At 29.0% G+C, this 13258-nt stretch overlaps 1 pseudogene; it reads left to right on the plus strand.

Annotated features, from left to right (window-relative positions):
* LOC119576662 overlaps window positions 1-4974 on the plus strand; it is a 9001-nt pseudogene extending 4027 nt beyond the window's left edge.
* The last annotated feature ends 8284 nt before the right edge of the window (window positions 4975-13258 follow it).

Below are 13258 nucleotides of genomic sequence, written 5' to 3' on the forward strand. Positions count from 1 at the left end.
ATTAAAAAATGCGGGCCAAATTTGGGGACAATCAGTCACGCATTAGATTTTTGATTTTAAATAAAAATGGATTTCAAAGAAAAAGGCTCTTTGTGGCATAATGTAAAAGCAAAATTTCCGTTTGGTTTTGGGTTTATCTCAAAATGATGATGATAATAGAAATGTAATAAAAATAATAATTTAATAATAAAAAAATAATAAAAAGAATTAATATTTTATAATGAAATGATAATAAGGGAGATAATGAGGATGTGATGATGATGACGATGATGATATGACGTTTGAAAATAAAAATGATAATGATAATGATATTTTGATTAAAAATTTTGTATAATGATAAGATAATAATGATAAAAACCCAATAAAAACCAAAAACCCAAAAATAAATGTAATTTAAAATGATAATAATAATGTTTAAATGAAATTTTGATAATGATAATGATAAAAATAATGAATAATAAAAATAAAAATAATAATTTTAATTTAATAAAAAAATAATAAAAATAAAAAAATTTAAAAATAATAAAACAAATAATAATAAAAATTTAACAAAAAACAACAAAAAGGATAATGAATAAAAAACCAAAATTTTTAATTTGATAATAAAACCAATAATAATGATTAAAAAAAACAACATAAATAATAAGGGTGTGAAAAACCAAAAAGAAATAAAAGGATACTTTTAGTAATGAAAAATAATGTAAACAAAAATAAGTAACAAAAAATTGTAACTATTTAAATATTGTCGTAAAAATGAAAAACAATAAAAAAACGCACTGATAAAAAAACGTTTTAAGGGTGGGAAAAATATACCCAGTGTTTTGGAGTCATGAAAACTATAAATTTCTACTAAAAGTTTTAAAAAATGACCCCCCCAAAAGATCAAATCACGATATATTTCATGATTAGATAAAAAACCTATTTGGGGGGGGCCTTCTCTTTTTTACACGCACGCAAAGAAAACTTTTCACCCCTCTCTCGCTCTTTTTTACTCTCCCTCTCCCTCTCTTCCCCCTCTCTCTCTCTCTTTCTCTCTCTCTTTTTTTCCCTCCCCTTTTGGGTCTTTTATTTTTTAAAAAAACCCCTTTCCCCCCCCCCTTTCTCTCTGTTTTTTCTGTGTCTGTTTTTTCTCTTTCTAAACCTTTTTGTTTTTTCAGCTCCCCCTTTCTCTTTTATGTCTTGGGTTTTTCCACGTTTCTTTTTTTCTATTCTTTTGCTTTTTTTCATTATCTATTTATTTTTTATTTTTCATTGTTATGGGCCCTCCCCCTTATTATACTTTCCTTCTCTTTTAAACCCCTTTCTTGCTTTTTTTTAAAAATTTTTTTCTCTTTCTCTCTCTGTCCCAAACATTTTCACCTCTCCCTTCACGCTCTTACTTGTTTTTAAATATATTAATTTTTTACATATGCATCCGGTCTTTCTTACACCACGGGGCCCAAAAACAAAAACACAGGTTACGAAACCAAATCAAAAAATTCATCACCCATTTTCTTTTGTCACAAAAAAGATTCAGGGCCCAACCCCGGTCACGGGGAAAATCGGGGAAGAGGTCAAAAGGGGCCGGCCTGGATTTAAAAAAACGTTTTGGGTTTTGCCATGGTAAGGGGAACCCCCCAAGCGGGGCCGGCCGATCGCGACCAGGTCAGTCAGCGTTTCCCAGTGTGGGAGTTTGACCCAAAGGTTTCGAGGTCTTGCATTGTGGAGGAAAAAACCCGGAAATATGTTTATTTTTTTAAAATGCAACTAAGACCTATTTTAAATTTAAACGGTAATTCGAGTGGGGGTTTTTGGGAAAAAAGGTTGGTTTTCTTTGCAGTGAAATATTATGAAAAAAACCTAAGATAAAAAACCGATGAAAAAATTGGGATTTTTGTAAAGTCATGGATATATTCCCCTTTAAATTGTAAAATCTGGGGTTGTGGATTTAAGGAAATTTATTGATTCAAGGAAAAGGGTATTTTTCAAAGAGATTAGGGTTTTTAAAAAAGTTATTTTTTTTTTACCTCTGTTAATCATAACCCATAACAAACTGCGCCCACACAAAAATACACAAATACACATTTTGTGCATTATGTTTTTTTCTCACACAAACAAACACCACACCCCAAAAATATGTAAAATTTATAATATAATATAAAATTATATATAAATATATATAATATTTATATATATATCTAAAATATAAAATTTTGTGTGGGTGTGTGTGTGTGTGTGGTGTGTAGGGGGGGTTTTGTGGGGTGTAACACACACACACAAAAACACCACCCAAACATATGAAATATATTAAAATTTTTAATATTTTAAAATATTTTAATTTATTTTTATATATATATATATATAAATATTGTGGGGTTTGTGTGTGTGTGTGTGTGTTTTGTTTGTGTGTGTGTTGTGTGTTGTGTGTGTTTTGTTTGTGTGTGTGTGTGTATAAATAATATTTAGTATATTATTATAGTTTTTTATATAATATATTTTGTAATAGGCAAAATTATATGCATATATGCATTAGCATATTTTATATATATATAATATATATCTTATTATAATAAAATAATTATACACAAAACCCTTACATGAAATATATATATATACCCATACATACATATATAAAATATATAATATAATTATTATTTTATAATAATAATTAAAATTTTTAATAAAATTTATTTATTTATTCTTTTTTATCTATTCATTTATTTATTCTTTTAAATACCACATCGGGGGGGTGTCGTTGGGTATGATATTAAAATTTTAATAGATTTAATATATTATATATATAAAATATAAAATATAATACATATATACATAATATAAAATAAATATAATTATATTAAAATAATAATCAAATATATATATATATATATATTGATGTTAAATTATCCATATAATACTTTTCCCCATCCCAATTATGTATATTTTATATATATAATATATAATATAATATTAAAATTTATTTTAAAAAATTATAGTATATAAAAATATATATTAAAATATATATATATAATTTAATTTTAATATATAAATATATATAAATATATATATATAAAACCACACATATTTTTTCGTGTGTTTGGGTATATTATATTATATAAAATTTATTATATATATTTTATATTTTATATATATATTTTATAAAATATTTAAATATTAAAATTTATATGTGTGTGGTGTGGTGTGTGTGTGTGTGTGTGTGTGGTGTTGGTGGTGTGTGTTTTGTGTGTGTGTGTGTGGTGGGTGTGTGTGGGTGTGGTGGGTGTGTGTGTGCTTTACACAACATATATATTACACAAAAACTAATATCACACACACATTTTACATTTTTAGGGATGTATCTCCCCCCCTCGCTTTCGTTTTCCACTCTCACTCCTCCCCTCTCTCTCTCTCTCTCTCTCTCTCTCATTTCTCTCCCCCCCCTCTCTCTTTTCTCTCTCCTCTCTCTTCTCTCTTTTCTCTCTCTCTCCCTCCCCCCCTCCTATCTCTCTCTCTCTTTCTCTCTCTCTCTCCTTCCTCTTTTATCTTCTACTTTCTTTTAAATCTACCTACCTACCTGTCTATCTATTATTATTATCAATTATCATCTATCTATTATCTATTTTGTGTTTTGTGGTGGTCCCCTGTGTTTTTGGTAAAAACATAAAACACTAATGTGTAGAAGGTCAGTGTTTTAAAGAAAGTAGAGGGTTTTTTGGGAGTAAAAAATAAAAAAAGTTTTCATCGACCTAAACTCATTTGATTTTGCTTTTTTAAAGGGTTTTTGGCAGAAAAAATAAAAAAGTGTTATGAAAAAAAATTTGTTTTAAAAGTGTTTGTAAGGGGAAAAGCCATTATCATTTTTCAGGTAGATTTTTTTTTACAAAGCTAAAATTTTTCCCCTGAAAATTAAAAGGGCCCCAGAGGGAAAACGAAAGGGCCTGCCCCTTTTGGATGCTTTTTTTTTTCTTTTCTTTTTTTTTTCTTTAAGAAACTTTCCTTTCTTTCTTTTTCCAGTCTTTTCTTTTTTAAACCCCCCCCCCTCTTTTCCCCCCCCCCCTTTTTCTCTCCCCCCTCTCCCCCCCCTTTTTTTAAACCCCCTCCTTCCCCTTTTTCCTTTCACTTTTTTCCCTCTCCTTCTCCCCCTTTTTCCCCCAAAGCCACCAAAAGGAGATCAAAATGGCGGCGGCGGAGGGAAAAAACCCCGAGAACGGGGGACGTTGTGGGCGAGACACAACAAGACCCTGAGGCTGAAGGTGATCGTTTGGGACCAAGATAGTCCCAGCACGGGGAAACTCCTCCCCGCTCTTGGATTTCCTCGACCGAGGGCCGGCAGGTTTGGGGGGTTTCCCCGGGTGGCGGGCAAAAGTGATGTGAGGGGAAGGATCAGGGGCACAGCACTAAAAAGGGGGCCTTTTAACTGAAAAAAAACAGTTGACCAAAAATTCAAAATTACGGGGAGTTATAAATATCAAAACACGCTTTCACACGCACACACCAAACACTTTATTAAAACAGCCAATGGACACACCACAAAACCCCACAAACACACACACAAAAAACACAACAACCACACAAACCACACACCCACAAAACACACACACACACCACAAACCACACCAACACACACTTTAATAATATAAAAACCCTTTTTCTTCAGTGTACGGCCCTGCAGCTGACCCTTTTTTTGGCATCCATTTTCTCCGTGGCTCTCTATTCTCTGAAATTCATTAACATCCCCAGTCTTTCCCGGGACTAAAGGCTATTTCTTGAGATGCCCCCCAAAAAATAAAAGGAAAATATCATTTAAAGGGTTTTTCCCGTTGCTTTCCCTGCAGTGTTTTTATGGGGGACATTTTCTCTAGAAGAGTTGCCACCAAGGCAAAGAGCCCCTTTAACCCCTTTTTACAAATTTATCCCATAGATGGGAAAACCCGCCCGGTTTGGGAACACGGGGGCAAGGGGGGCCCATACTCCTCGGGGACCAAAACCCAAATTTAAACCGGAGGTTGTTTATATTAAACCCCATTGTAATATATATTTAAAATATATTATATATAATATATATATAATATAAAATTATATATATATATATGTGTGGGTTGGGGTGTGTGTGTGTGGTGTGGGTGTGTGTGTGTGTGTTGTGTGTGTGTTTTTTGTTTTACTTTACCCATTGGGTAATATTTTATAAATATATATAATATATTTATATATTTTAAAATTATTATATATTTTATATATATATATATTAAATATATATTTTACTCCCCGCGAGGGTTTCCCAGTGGTTGAGAACGGGGATCCACTTTCATGGTCCCGAGTTCAATTCCCCGTCGGGGGCAGTGTGAAAATGCTTGCACTCTGTCTGCTCCTCGACCCCGGGATCTAAGGGGCGGGGGAAAAGGGGCCATATCGTTTTGAGAATAAAAACGAAGGTGTGTGGGGGAAGGCGCCGCCGTGGAAACAGGTTTTAAAAACCCCAAAAACCGGGGTTTGTTTTAAGAAGGGCATCCAATCAGGCAATTTTGAACTGAAAAATTATCCTCTCAAAAAATTTGAAAAGAGAAGGGGGCCTTTGTTCCCGCAGTGGAAAAAATGGTTGCTAAAAAAAAAAAAAAGAAAGAAAAAAAAAAAAAAAAAAAAAAAAAAAAAAAAAAAAAAAAAATTATATATATTTTATAGAAAAAATATATTATATTATTATATATTTTATATATATATAAAATATATACAATATACCCATTGACTGCTGCAAATGGTTTTAGAGCACTGGACTCGACCCCGGGGTCCCTTTTTTTGTTTCCCCCGCCGCGGGCCAGCAAAAAAAAAACTCTGGCTAAAACCCCGAAAAAAGGGAAATCAAACTCAAACGCAGTGTTGTAAAGTCACCGCCGTGGCAAAAAACCGGGTTTGGGCTTGGGAAAGGGGGCATTCAGCCCGAAAAGGGGGTGGCACTGCCATGTGAAAAAAAAAAAAAATATAAAATATTTAAAATTATATATATATATATTATAAAAAATTAATTATATATATATAACTTTACCCTTTAGTAATATTTTTATGTGTGTGTGTGTGTGTGGGGTTAGTTTTTTCCCGGGGAAATTAAAATTTAATATATATTTTTAATATATATATTATATATTATATATTTAAAAAAATAAAATATATATATATATTTTAAAAATATATTTTATATATATATTTTAAAACTATATTTTATAAAATTTTATAAAATTATATATATTATAATATATATATATAATAAAATTATCTCTATATATATATTTCAAAAACCCAGCCTGACAGTCCCGGGCCCCCAACCCAGGCCGGGAAGAAAAAACCAATTCCTAACGTATTCCGGCGAGATAGAACGCCGGACCCCGTTTTTTGGGACGCTTTTTTCTCGCCGGGACTACGTAAAGGGTTTCCTTTGTTTTCCTAAAGGTTTTTGGGGGAAAGGCCCAAAGGGTTTGCAACCCTTTTACTAAAACCTTATAGTGATTTGATTCTGTGTATATTTTTTTAAATTTTTTTATATCGAAATTTTTTCCCGGTCCCTTTTCCATCCCTTTCCCCTTTGCTATTGGGGCTAAGAAGGGGAGTTTAGGAGTTCCGGGGCAAAATTTCCCGTATATTTAAAACGTAGAGAGCGAGAAAAAACCAACACCCCCAAAAATCGTCACAAACCCAATTATGCGCCTTTCCAAAAAAATTTCCCATTATATTTATTATATTTATTTTTTTACACTTTACACCCACCCCCACGCAAAACTGTATTATGTTATATACATCATCGGGCCTAAAATCAATCCTGCGGGGCCTCCCCCAATTTTTTCCCAAAAATTTGTCTTTCTTGGTTTTTTTTTTTTCCCGTGTTGGCTCCAAAATTTCTTTTATTTCGTCACCCATTTGTCACTGGGGGGGCCCTTTGGGACCTCTTTATGTTATCTGTAGCCCAGTCTGTTACTTTTTTTTGTCCATCGGGCCCCCTTTCTTCCAGCAATATGCCCTTTCCCTTACCAATTTTTCTTTTTGATGCTTCCAAGTATATTTTCCACTTTTGTCTTTTCCCCTAAACCACGTCGCCCTCATCCGATCTTTTAAAAGCAAATTTTCCCAGCAACCTCTCCTCCCTCTCGGGGAAATTATTTTTTTCCTTTTCCATTCTTTTTGTAGTCTACTTTTTTCTTATCCATTGTTCAAAACTGGGGGACGCAGGGTTTAAAGATTTTCTTTTAAAACATAAGGAAAGGGCCTCTTAGTATGCTATTTGTGTTCCCGAAGGCCCCCAAACCCTTAGGAGATGTTTTTGTCTCTACAAAGTTCCCCTAGCTATATATATGTTTTCCCCACTACCTCTGGGCTTCGCCTTCGAACTGAATACCCCAAATGTTAAAACAGGGATTTTTTGTTTTTTTATTGTTCATCCAAAAGGGGGGATTTTCAACTTTTTTTTTCGATGGGTTTTTTAAATTTTGAAATTTCCCTTAAAGAGATCAATATCTCTGAAGTCTTAGATTTTTTAAAGTGTTCCTTCCTATTTTCAATCCCCTTTCCGTTCCTTTCCCGCTTTTTGGGAATATTTCCACAAGACAAGCTGAAAACCCATTTTTTGGGTTGATGCTTCGCCCTGTCTAGAAATTTTTTAAACGGGCTTTTATGGGTTTTCCCCTTTGGGGAAAATTTGCTTTTCCCCCCCTTCATATATATTTTCCCCAATATTTTACAAACCTCCTCTACTCTCTATCTTCGAAAAAGTTTTTTTGTACTGTTTGGTATTTGCACGAGTAAAATCCCTTTTCGTAATCGTTTAATCCCTACACGGGGTTCCTTTTTTCTTTTAAACTTTTTTTTTTATTTGGGGAGCGGGGGATGTGGTTTGTTGTTAAGAACCCAAAAAAAAAAAAAAAAAACCTGCCTGTTCTCTAGGCTTTTAGAATGGACTGTTAAGATGCGATTTTGTGATGAATTTTGTAAAACATTTTTGGGGATAGGTAAAAGGGGGTTGGGTTCCTTTCTATCCCTTTTTTTATGTATAAAAAATAATTGTTGCTTTCCGGGCTTTCGGATTTTTTCCGTTGAGAGGGCTTTTGATAAAAAGATTGGATGTTTACTTTCGTTTTTCTCCTGCATCTTTTTTTAAGGTCTAAAATAATTCTGTTTTTCACGGGTGTTTTCCCTCTTTTAAATTTGCTTTTAAAGCGCTCTTTTATTTTTTCTTTTTGATGTTAGGTACATCACTAGTTCCCTGCGGTTCATTTTCTATCCATGGCTGTTCATTGAGTTGTTAGATCCCTATAAGAGTCTTCGACTACCCCTTTTGATTTCATTTTTATTTTTTTAAATTCTCCGTCGGGTTTTCCCTTTTTTTCAATATTTGATTTCCCCCCCTAACCCCGATCCCCTTTTTAAAGCTGTATTTTTTCATTGGTACCTGGGGATCATTTTTTTCTCCATTTTTTTAAAATATTGAATTTCCATCCCTTCTTTCTTCTTTTTTTTATGGGTTTTTGTTAGTTCAGAAAATTTTATTTTTTTCCCTATTTTTGCTTTAAGTTTGGTTTATTTTTCTACCCGAAATTTTGCTGAGTTTTTGTTTGACGTTCTTACCACCTACTTAAAGGCAGTTCCCTTTTAAATTTGCCCTTAAACGTTTGTTGTTTTGGCCCGTGTTGAGATCTTCGTCGCTGGAATTTGAATACCCTTTTTTTGGCTTTTAAAAGGCGAATTCTGTCGCTCTGGTCTTAAAGTTAGTTTAAATTTTTGGCTGCGGTTTCGTATGATTTTTACTCCTTTCCCCTGAGGGAAATTTTAAATTTTGGGGCCTCTGCCCCTTCTAGGGCCCCCGCTCCCAAACTTTTACTTTTTTAAAAAACTTTCACTTTTTTTTAAATATATCGCACCTTTTTGAAATTAAAAAAGTGAATTTTTTTATATCTAATCTATATCTATATCTATCTATCTTCTATATCCAATGCGCGCCCCGCGCGTGGTGGGGTGTGTGTGTGGGGTGCGCGTGCGTGCGTTTAAACCAAACAAACAAAACACAAAAACCTATCTTTTCTACCTATCATCTTTTTTTATATTGTTGTGGGTGCGTTTTTTGTTGTTTTTGTTTTTCCTTGACGTGCTCGGCTTCAAATTTTTTGCAGTCTAATTACCAAGGAAATGAGGCCCTCTCAAACACAGTACTTTTTTATCAGAAAATTCCACCCTCCAGTGTGTAGATACACCCGGTCAGTGGGAATAACTTCGTGAAACTGTATACATTTTGAGGATTTTTTTTCCCAAAATGTTTGTTTCTACAATTAATTAGGTTTTTTACCCGTTTTTGGTTTAAAGTTTTCAACCCCAAATTTGGGACATTTTTTACTTGTAAAGAACAAAACCCCACACATGAATATCTATCTTTTCTATCTATTACTATCTATTATCTATCTACTATCTAAATGTTTTATATAAATATATATATAAATATAAAATTATATATATATATATATATAATATAAAATATAAATAAAATAAATAAAAAAATAAATAAATTTTTAATATATTTTTTTTATATATATATAATTATTTTATTATAAAATTATTTCCCGTAATATTATATAAATATTATTTTATATAATATATATATATATTATATATTTTTTTAATATTACTTTATATTATATATATATATTTTAATATATATATATATATATAAAAATTATATTATATATATAAATTTATATTATATATATGTATTTAAAATACGTAAATTTATCTATTTACACAATAAAAACAGTACAAACAAAATCTGGGGAATATATATTTTATATAAAATTTTTAAATTATATATAAAAATATTAAAATATTTATATATTTATATAAAAAAACATATTTTGGGCATATACATAAAACATATATATATGTATATAAAAAAAAAACATAAAAAAGATGTTCATGTATGGATTTTATAAGATATATATATAAAATTTTTAATACATAAATATATAAATAAAAATATTTTATTTTATATATATATTAATATAATAATATTTTGGATATGTATGAAATATAATCTATATCAAATTCTTTTCTATCTATCTATCTTCTATCTATCTATCTTATCTACCCTATCTTTTTTTAAAAAAAAATTTTTTTTTATAAAATTTTATAAAATATATTATATATAATTTTATAAATAATAGGTATTATATTTTATATATTATTTTTTAAAATATATATAAAATAAAAATATTAAAAAATATTTAAAAATTTTTTTATTATTTTTTTAATATATATATATATTTATATTTTTAAAATATAAAATATGTATGTAAAAAAGAGTATTTTGGTTTTATGTATGTCTCTCCTCTCTCTTTTTTTCTCGTTCTCTCTCTCTCCCCCCTCTCTCCTCTCTCTCTTTTCTCTCTTCTCTCCTTTATATATTATTATATTTTAAAATATATATATATTTTATTATATATATATATACACACACATTTAAACACACACAACACACACACACACCCCCACACACCCCCACAAACACACCCAAAACCCATATATTAATATATTTTATATATATAAATTATTTATATTTATTGTAAAATTTATTTTATATATAAAATTTATTATAAAATATAATATATATATTTTAATATATATATATTATAAAATTTATTGTATATACATATTATACACATTTAGGTTATACATATATAGGGCATATTATAAAATAATAAATATAATATATAATAAAATTAAATATATATATAATATATATATTATGGTGTGTTTTGTGTGTTTTGGGGTTTTGCGTGTGTGTGTTTGTTTGTGTGTGTGTGTGTGTGTGTGGTGGTTGTGGGGTGTTTTGTGAAATTATACACATATACTTATGTGTATATAATACTTATCATTAAATAGATAACGGGGGAAAGGGGCTTTTTGCCTTGGCTAGAAACTCTTCTAGAAACATTTATGTTTTTTTCCCTTGTTTTTATAGCAGACATCTCGAAAATGGTCCACAGCCCCTTTAAAAAAGGGGTTTAAACAGAGTGCCCATAGAAAAAAGGGACGCCCCCCAAAAAAATGATAAAGAAAAAAAAAAAAAAAATATAATGTACAAAATATATTTTATATATACGTAAAAATTTTTAAAAGGGGGTAATATATGCATATATTATTATTATATATTAATTTAATTATATTAAAATATATATGTATATAATATTTTATATATAAAAAATATATATATAATACTATATATATATATTTATAAACTAAAAAGATATAATTTAATACCCACACACCCACACAATAATGAACACCACACACACACACACACCCCACTCACACACACACATACATTATATAATTGTATTTCGTTTACATTCCCATTTCCCCGCATATATTTTAATTGAAAAACATAAATAATATATATAAATTAAAATATAAATATATATTATATAATCATAATTATTTTATAATATATATAAAATATATAATATATAAAATATATATATTTTTTAATATATAATTTTATATATATATATATATAAAATAATTTTTAATATATAAAATATAGGAAAATTTCAAAAATATATATAAAAATCCCCGGTATTTTATATAATAAATTATTATCCCAAAAAGGGAAAAGAAAAACAAAAAAAATTGTATATATTCCATACAATATAAAAAAAAAAAAAAAAATAAAAATTTTTAATAGATTATTTTAATAATACATATTGATATATATTTTAAAAAAAAAATTTTTTTTTATATATTTTATTATTTTTATATTGGTTTTATATATATTAATTTTAATACCAAACAAAAAAAAAAAAAAAAAAAAAAAAAAAAAAAAAAAAAAAAAAAAAAAAAAGAAAAAGGGGAAAAAAAAAAAAAAAACAAAAAAAAAAAAAAAAAAAAAAAACCAAAAAAAAAAAAAAAAAATATATATAAAAATATAAAATATATATATATTTTTAATATATACACAACATATTTTATATATTTTATATATATATATATTTATATATAATTATTTTAAAATTATATATATATATATTTATATAATATATATAATTTTTATAATGTGTTTGTGTTGTGTGCGTGGGTTGGTGTGTGTGTGTGTGGGGTTTGTGGGTGGGTGTGGGGTGTATGCGTGTGTGTACGTTTGTGTGGGGGGTTTGTAAAGAAAAAAACACACACACACACCCCAACACCCCACACCCACACACACCCCACCCCCCACACACCCCCCCAAAACTAACACAAAACCCCACACCCCCACACACCACACACAAAAAAACACCCCAAAACACAAAATACACCACCACACACCCCCCAACACACACATACACACACACACACACACACACACACACACCCACAAAACCACACACCCACAATACATTTTAATTTTAAAAACATTTTCAAATTTTTAAACATATTTCCCATGAAATATGTATGGGGTTTATTGTGTATGTGTAGGTTTCTAATATATATTTATATAAAATATAAAATATATATAATATTATATATATAATATTTTATATTTTATGTGTGTGGGGTGGGGTGTGTGTGTGGGGGTTTTGGTGTGGGTGTGTGTGTGTGTGGGGTGGGGTTGTATGTGTATATGGGGTGTGTGTGTGTTTTGTGTATTTTTGTGTGTGTGTGTGTGTGTGGTGTGTGTGGGGTGTTTTGGTGGTGGTTTTTTTGGTGTGTGTGTTGGTGTTGGGGGTGTGTGTGTGGGGTTTTAAAAATTATATATATATATATTATATAATATAATATACTATATATAATATAAATATATTTTATGTTAACCACACCCAAACACACATACTCAACACCGTGTAATATATTATATATATATATTTTTATATATATTTTAAAATATTATTAAAATATATATTTTATATATATTCTATAATATTTTATAAAAGGGTGTGTGTTATATATATATATATAATATATATTTTTATTTTATATAATAATATATATCCATGTATTATATATATATATATATATAAAATATAAATTATTTATTATGTAGGTATATATATTATTATATAATGAAATATATTTTGTATATATTTATTACTATATTATTTTAAAATTAATTATTTTTAATATCCCTATACATATATAACCCGGGTTTTTTTAATTTATTCATAAGGGCAAAATTATGTAAAGCAATAACTATATGCATTACATCCGTACGTATATAGGGATTTATATATATTATATTAATATATTATATTTTTTGAATTTATATATTTTATATTTTAAAATA

This window comes from Penaeus monodon, chromosome 9 (assembly GCF_015228065.2).
Source record: "Penaeus monodon isolate SGIC_2016 chromosome 9, NSTDA_Pmon_1, whole genome shotgun sequence".
Lineage (NCBI taxonomy): Eukaryota > Metazoa > Arthropoda > Malacostraca > Decapoda > Penaeidae > Penaeus > Penaeus monodon.